Below are 8,849 nucleotides of genomic sequence, written 5' to 3'. Positions count from 1 at the left end.
AGAGATGACTAGAAACTATTCGGTTGGCCGCTTTATGTGTGGATTAATTGGCGGAGTAGAAGACCTTGTGCATTTCAGCTAAAATAACAACTCAATGTTTATACCCCAGGACAAATTAGCTAGCAACAGCAAGTTAGCTAAGTAGGACAAATTAGCTAGCAAGTGCAAGCTAACTAGCTAAATTGCCATACATGTTTAATGCTTTTCGACCTGTCCCCAAATTAATGTCATTGTTTCAGAGTTTGTTTGATATTTTAACCTGATCGAGTTTGGTGTAGGGGGGACCAAATACATTTCTGTGTCAGAAATAGAAAGGGTGTTCTATTTTAGCCCTTGGCATCACAGACGCTCGTTGGCGCGCGCGAGCAGTGTGGGTGCAATAATTGAATAACATGGATTTCAAAATGTATTTTGCGACGTGTCAGGTCTGGTCAGCATGTAACAATTGTCACCGACTTGACAAAAGTTATCCGCTTGAACGCGCCCATTCACATGCTCCCTGAAAAGCTGTAGTAATAAAGCTTATAATTCACTGGAAGGGAAATGCGTTAAAGTTATTGATGATGCCAATTATTCATGACAATCAGGCTGAGCAAGCTAATGTGCTTATTATCTGATTTCTAAATAACCACGTATCTGAACTGAGTGGAGACTACAGTATTTGGAGTGAACCTCCTCTGTGCAGTCAATACTTGTTTAAACCTTAATGTGGACCTACCTATTTTTCTCCTCTGTTGTTGCATGCCTTTCTTTGTTAGCTGAAATCTATCATTTTTAATAAAACAATCAAATACAAGCACATTTTTCCTCCATGCTGTTGCCAGGGGCGTCATGCACATTATTCCGAGAGGGGGCACGAAGTACATGTGGATGGATGAGGACAGCTATTTATTGCAATCTGAAAACGTGTGATGGCAGTAAATTAATGACATGACAATGGGCCTCAGGATCATCACGGTAACTCTGTTCATTTAAATTGCCATCGATAAAATGCAATTGTGTTTATCTTTAGCTTATGCATGCCCATACCATAACCCATAACCCCCCTGCCACCATGGAGAACTCTGTTCACAATGTTGACATCAGCAAACCACTCTCCCACATGATGACATACACACTGTCTGCCATTTGCCCGGGACAGTTGAAACCTGGATGCCAGTGGCCATTCTCCAGCATGCCAGTGGTCATCAAAGGTGAGCACTTGCCCACTGAAGTCGGTTACGACGTTGAACTGCAGTCAGTTCAAGTCCCTGGTCAGGACGACGAGCACTCAGATGAGCTTCCCTGAGACTGTTTCTGACAGTTTGTGAAGAAATTCTTCGGTTGTGCAAAACCTACAGTTTCATCAGCTGTACGGGTGGCTGGTCTCAGATGATCTTTTAGGTGAAGAAGCTAGATGTGGAGGTCCTTGGCTGGCATGGTTACACGTGGCCTGCGGTTGTGAGGCCGGTTGGACGTACTGCCAAATTCTCTAAAATGACATTGGAGACGCCTTATAGTAGAGAAATGAACATTCATTTCTCTGGCAACAGATCTTGTGGACATTCCTGCAGTTAGCATGCCAGTTGCGTGCTCCCTCAAAACTGGAGACATCTGAACAATATGGAACATTGACAATCTTTTATTTCAGCTTATGAAACATGGGACCAACCCTTTACATGTTGCATTTATATTTTTTCAGATGCACAACTTTGTTTTTTTAGAAATGGGGAGACTTAATTTGGCAGGGGGTCCTCTCATTTTTTGGGGCATCTAAAGCTTATTTCCTTCATTCCTACACAATCTAATATGACCCATGGCCCTTCTAGCTGTCTCTACAACAAAAAGTAAACAAAAATGCTCAGTCATCAAGCTAAGTAAGAGATCATTATTAAATATGTTTAAGTGATTGATAAGTCTGAACTAGATCTATGATAATTCATTAATCAATATTGTGTTGCACCTTTAACCAATTGCCTAACAAATGAACAACTCTTAAATTTAAAGTACAAAGAAAACTTTTGATTGTCTTTATTAAGACAACCTCTATATCAAATTTCACCCGGCCCGAGCCGCCTGCATGCCCGACCCCCACCAGTCTAGTCAGTAACTCAACTCTTTCCCCAGCAACTTCCTTCCCATCTTTTTTTCATGTCTCAAGAGTTTTGGAAACAACAGTTTAATAAAAACACATACACCTACCCATTGACACACAGAAACAGTAAATCCTCCATATCATTTATATCATAGGCCTAATAGTACTGTAAAGGTATTTTTACTTGCACACAATATAGCTGGGTCACCCCGCCCTGCCCCTAGGGGTCCATGGCCCTGCAGCGCCCCAACCCAACACACCCCACACAGCTATAGGATCTTAGTGAAACATTCATTATTGGTTTCAGGTGTGTTAGGCAAAGGCCAGAGTGACATCCAACAGCACAGCAGACTCCCAGGGCCAGGTCTAAGCAGCTCAGCAGGGATTGCCTAAAAAGATATCTTCCATGACGTGGTCATGTTTTCGATACAGACTCCTTTGTCGTACAGTATTCCATATAAGGCATTATAAGGCATTTTTCCTATTTTGTTGCATTACAACCTGTAATTGAAATATATTTTAATTGGATTTCATGTAATGGACATACACAAAGTAGTCCAATTGTTTTTTAAATAAATAAACGGAAAAGTGGTGCGTGCATATGTATTCACCCTCTTTGCTATGATGTCCCTAAATAAGATCTGGTGCAACCAATTACCTTCAGAAGTCACATAAGTAGTTAAATAAAGTTCACCTGTGTGCAATCTAAGTGTTACATGATCTGTCATGTGATCTCAGTATATATACACCTGTTCTGAAAGGCCCCCGAGTCTGCAACACCAGTAAGCAAGGGGCACCACCAAGCAAACGGCACCATGAAGACCAAGGAGCTCTTCAAACAGGTCAGGGACAACGTTGTGATGAAGTACAGCTCAAGGTTGGGTTATAAAAGAATATTAGAAACTTTGAACATCCCACGGAGCACCATTAAATCCATTATTAAAAAAGGGAAAGAATATGGCACCACAACAAACCTGCCAAGAGAGGGCCGCCCATCAAAACTCACGGACCACGCAAGGAGGGCATTTATCAGAGATGCAACAAAGAGATAACCCAGAAGGAGCTGCAAAGCTCCACAGCGGAGATTGGAGTATCTGTCCATAGGACCACTTTAAGCCGTGCACTCCACAGAGCTGGGCTTTTTAAGGAAGAGTGGCCAGAAAAACACCATTACTTAAATAAAAAAATAAGCAAATGTGTTTGGTGTTCTCCAAAAGGCATGTGGGAGACTCCCCAAACATATGGAAGAAGATACTAAAATTGAGCTTTTTGGCCAAAACGCTATGTCTGGCGCAAACCCAACACCTCATCACTCTGAGAACACCATCCCCACAGTGAAGCATGGTGGTGGTGGCAGCATCATGCAGTGGGTATGTTTCTCATCAGGGACTGGGAAACTAGTCAGAATTGAAGGAATGATGGATGGCGCTAAATACAGTGAGATTCTTGAGGGAAACCTGTTCCAGTCTTCAAGAGATTTGAGACTGGGACGGAGGTTCACCTTCCAGCAGAACAATGACCCTAAGCATACTGCTAAAGCAACACTCGAGTGGTTTAAGGGGTGACATTTAAATATCTTGGAATGGCCTAGTCAAAGCCCAGACCTCAATCCAATTGAGAATGTGGTATGACTTAAAGATTGCTGTACACCAGCGGAACCCATCCAACTTGAAGGAGCAGGAGCAGTTTTGCATTAAAGAATGGGCAAAAATCCCAGTGGCTAGATGAGCCAGGCTTATAGCAACATATCCCAAGAGACATGCAGATGTAAAAGGTGACTCTACAAAGTATTGACTTTGGGGGGTTGAATAGTTATGCACGCTCAAGTTTTAAAAAATTGTCGTATTTCTTGTTTGTTTCACAATAAAAAAATATTTTGAATTTTCAAAGTGGTAGGCATGTTGTGTAAACAAATGATAGAAACCCCCCCAAAATGAATTTTAATTCCAGGTTGTAAGGCAACAATATAGAAAAATTCCAAGGGGGGTGAATACTTTCGCAAGCCACTTCGCAAGCCACTGTAGTATGTTCTATAGATGGTCTTAAACTGCAGTAATTTATGCCTGAGATTATATGAACATGACTGGGCATTCTAACATATCTGTATCCATTCTTCATCAATAACGTCTCCCAGGTCTTCCTCAAAATTTTGTTTTACATGTTTTGTACCATCGAGAAAAGCCTTTAACCTCAAGTTGATTTCCAAAATGTATCAAGGGATACAGACTATTCTTCCCTGGCTGCCTGACCCTGATGAGACTCCCCATCTGATCCTTCTCAGAGGAGACATGACAAAGAATTACCTTGGTGTACATTTATACATTATATTATCCAAGAATAGAAAGTTCAATAATTGAAATGCACATTATTCCCAGATCCCAGACTGTATCTATTAAACTGCTGTACTGTAGCTACTGTAGGTATACCCATCAACTCACGATGGAACTTTGTATCCATTCACTGTTTGTTATAACATACTACAAAATTCACCTGAGCTCCATAGACTGGTCTTCCCTGGCTGTCTGACCCTGCAGGTACCTCTGTCACCACCTGATCCATCTGGCATGTGTCAGAGTAGTGTTGTCTACTGACTATGCACCATGACAGTGAAGCATGAAAAGCTGTTTATACAATCTCAGTGTGAAAAGTAGGGAATTAGCTAGGGAAAAGGACAGATCAATAACATTACGCTGCTATACTGACTAATAAAAAATTATATCAGTCTGCTTGAAACATGTAGGTATTACAGACTCGGTCAGGGAGAGGTTGAAAATGTCAGAAGACACTTGCCAGTTGGTCCACGCATGCTTTGAGTACACATCCTGGTAATCTGTCATGGCCTGCGACTTGGTGAATGTTGACCTGTTTTAAAGGTCTTGCTCACATCGGCTACCAAGAGCATTATCACACAGTCGTCTGGAACAGCTGGTGCTCTCATGCATGCGTCAGTATTGCTTGCCTCGAAGCGAGCATAAAAGGCATTTAGCTCATCTGTTAGGCTTGCATCACTGGGAAACTGGCGGCTGGGTTTCTCTTTAGGATTCAATCTTAATCCTGTATTGACGCTTTGCCTGTTTGATGGTTCGTAGTGGGATTTCTTATAAGTGTCCAGAATAGTTTCCCGCTCCTTGAAAGCGGCAACTCTAGCCTTTAGCTTGATGCAGATGTTGCCTGTAATCCATGGCTTCTGGTTGGGATATGTACGTACTAGGGATGCACCGATATGACATTTTTGGCCGATACTGATATCCAATATTTTCCTTGACAAAGAAAGCGATACGGATAACCGATATTAAACATTTTTGCGGCCTTTCAAGCGTTCTAGTACAGTTAAATAGTTAACACACACGGACGCAGTGGTCTAAGGCACTGCATCTCAGTGCAAGAGGCGTCACTACAGTCCATTGTTCGAATCCAGGCTGTATCACATCCGACCGTGATTGGGAATCCCAATAAATCACTGACAGTGTCACCAGCAGAGCACTCACACACCATCACACCTCCACCTTAATGCTTCACAATGGGAACCACACATGCAGAGATCATCCGTTCACCTGCTCTGCTTCTCACAAGGACACAGGGGTTGGAACCAAAAATCTCACATTTGGACTCATCAGACTAAAGGACAGATTTCCACCGGTCTAATGTCCATTGCTCATGTTTATAGACCCAATCAAGTCTCTTTTTATCATATGTGTCCTTTAGTAGTGTTTTCTTTGCAGCAATTCAACCATGAACATTCAACCGAGAGCATCCTGGCGGGCTGTATCACCGCCTGGTATGGCAACTGCACCGCCCTCAACCGTAAGGCTCTCCAGAGGGTAGTGAGGTCTGCACAACGCATCACCGGGGGCAAACTACCTGCCCTCCAGGACACCTACACCACCCGATGCTACAGGAAGGCCATAAAGATCATCAAGGACATCAACCACCCGAGCCACTGCCTGTTCACCCCGCTGTCATCCAGAAGGCGAGGTCAGTACAGGTGCATCAAAGCTGGGACCGAGAGACTGAAAAACAGCTTCTATCTCAAGGCCATCAGACTGTTAAACAGCCACCACTAACATTGAGTGGCTACTGCCAACACACTGTCAATGACACTGACTCTACTCCAGCCACTTTAATCATGGGAATTGATGGGAAATGATGTAAATATATCACTAGCCACTTTAAACAATGCTACCTTATATAATGTTACTTACCCTACATTATTCATCTCATATGCATACGTAGATACTGTACTCTATATCATCGACTGCATCCTTATGTAATACATGTATCACTAGCCACTTTAACTATGCCACTTGGTTTGCATACTCATCTCATATGTATATACTGTACTCGATATCATTTACTGTATCTTGCCTATGCTGCTCTGTACTATCACTCATTCATATATCCTTATGTACATATTCTTTATCCCCTTACACTGTGTATAAGACAGTAGTTTTTTTTTTTGGAATTGTTAGTTAGATTACTTGTTCGTTATTACTGCATTGTCGGAACTAGAAGCACAAGCATTTCGCTACACTCGCATTAACATCTGCTAACCATGTGTATGTGACAAATAAAATTTGATTTGATTTGATTTGATGAAGGACAGATTCACGCAATCTCCTCTAAACAGTGGATGTTGAGATGTGTCTGTTACTTGAACTCTGTGAAGCATTTATTTGAGCTGCATTTTCTGAGGCTGGTAACTCTAATGAACTTATCTCCCGCAGCAGAGGTAACTCTGGGTCTTTCTTTCCTGTGGCGGTCCTCATGAGAGCCAGTTTCATCATAGCACTTGATGGTTTTTGCGACTGCCCTTGAAGAAACGTTCAAAGTTCTTGACATTTTCCGGATTGACTGACCATATCTTAAAGTAATGATGGACTGTCGTTTCTCTTTGCTTATTTGAGCTGTTCTTACCATAATATGGACATGGTCTTTTACCAAATAGGGCTATCTTCTGTATACCAACCCTACCTTGTCACAACACAACTGATTGTCTCAAATGCATTAAGAAGGAAATAAATTCCACAAATGAACTTTTAACAAGGCACACCTGTTAATTGAAATGCATTCCAGGTGACTACCTGTGCTGCATCAGATGACTTGGCCTCCACAATCCCCCAACCTAAACCCAATTGAGATGGTTTGGGATGAGTTGGACCGCAGAGTGAAGGAAAATCTGCCAACAACTGCTCAGCATCTGTGGGAACTCCTTCAAGACTGTTGGAAAAGCATTCCAGGTGAAGCTAGTTTGAGAGAATGCCAAGAGTGTGCAAAGCTGTTATCAAGGCAAAGGGTGGCTACTTTGAATAATGTCAAATATAAAATATATTTTGTTTTGTTTAACACTTTTGTGGTTACATGATACCATGTGGGTTATTTCATAGCTTTGATGTATTCTGTCAGAGGTTACTAGGAGTGGTAGGTTGAGTCGGTCACGCCAAAATACAGGGCGCATAAAACAGACCAGCGCAAACACAGGACCAAACAGTCCAGAGAAAACAAACACAAAAACACATCCACAACCAACAAAGTAACAATCCCGCCAAACCTAGGCAGACCTAACAGGCTTAAATAGACATAAATCAATCAACTTAACAGGGAACAGGTGCAACCAATAAGACAAAACGAAACGGAAAAAGGGATCAGTGGCGGATAGTAGACCGGCGATGACGACTGCCGAGCTCCGCCCGAACAGGCAGGGGAGCCGTGACATCTTCACTATTATTCTACAATGTGGAAAATAGTAAAAATAAAAAATAAACTCTTGAATGAGTCGGTGTGTCCAAACTTTTGACTCTTATTGTGTACATATATATATATATATATATATATATATATACAGTGCCTTGCGAAAGTATTCGGCCCCCTTGAACTTTGCGACCTTTTGCCACATTTCAGGCTTCAAAATTAAAGATATAAAACTGTATTTTTTGTGAAGAATCAACAACAAGTGGGACACAATCATGAAGTGGAACGACATTTATTGGATATTTCAAACTTTTTTAACAAATCAAAAACTGAAAAATTGGGCGTGCAAAATTATTCAGCCCCTTTACTTTCAGTGCAGCAAACTCTCTCCAGAAGTTCAGTGAGGATCTCTGAATGATCCAATGTTGACCTAAATGACTAATGATGATAAATACAATCCACCTGTGTGTAATCAAGTCTCCGTATAAATGCACCTGCACTGTGATAGTCTCAGAGGTCCGTTAAAAGCGCAGAGAGCATCATGAAGAACAAGGAACACACCAGGCAGGTCCGAGATACTGTTGTGAAGAAGTTTAAAGCCGGATTTGGATACAAAAAGATTTCCCAAGCTTTAAACATCCCAAGGAGCACTGTGCAAGCGATAATATTGAAATGGAAGGAGTATCAGACCACTGCAAATCTACCAAGACCTGGCCGTCCCTCTAAACTTTCAGCTCATACAAGGAGAAGACTGATCAGAGATGCAGCCAAGAGGCCCATGATCACTCTGGATGAACTGCAGAGATCTACAGCTGAGGTGGGAGACTCTGTCCATAGGACAACAATCAGTCGTATATTGCACAAATCTGGCCTTTATGGAAGAGTGGCAAGAAGAAAGCCATTTCTTAAAGATATCCATAAAAAGTGTTGTTTAAAGTTTGCCACAAGCCACCTGGGAGACACACCAAACATGTGGAAGAAGGTGCTCTGGTCAGATGAAACCAAAATTGAACTTTTTGGCAACAATGCAAAACGTTATGTTTGGCGTAAAAGCAACACAGCTTATCACCCTGAACACACCATCCCC

Source organism: Oncorhynchus tshawytscha, linkage group LG20, assembly GCF_018296145.1.
Source record: "Oncorhynchus tshawytscha isolate Ot180627B linkage group LG20, Otsh_v2.0, whole genome shotgun sequence".
Taxonomy (NCBI): Eukaryota; Metazoa; Chordata; class Actinopteri; order Salmoniformes; family Salmonidae; genus Oncorhynchus; species Oncorhynchus tshawytscha.
This window is presented reverse-complemented; position numbering follows the sequence as displayed.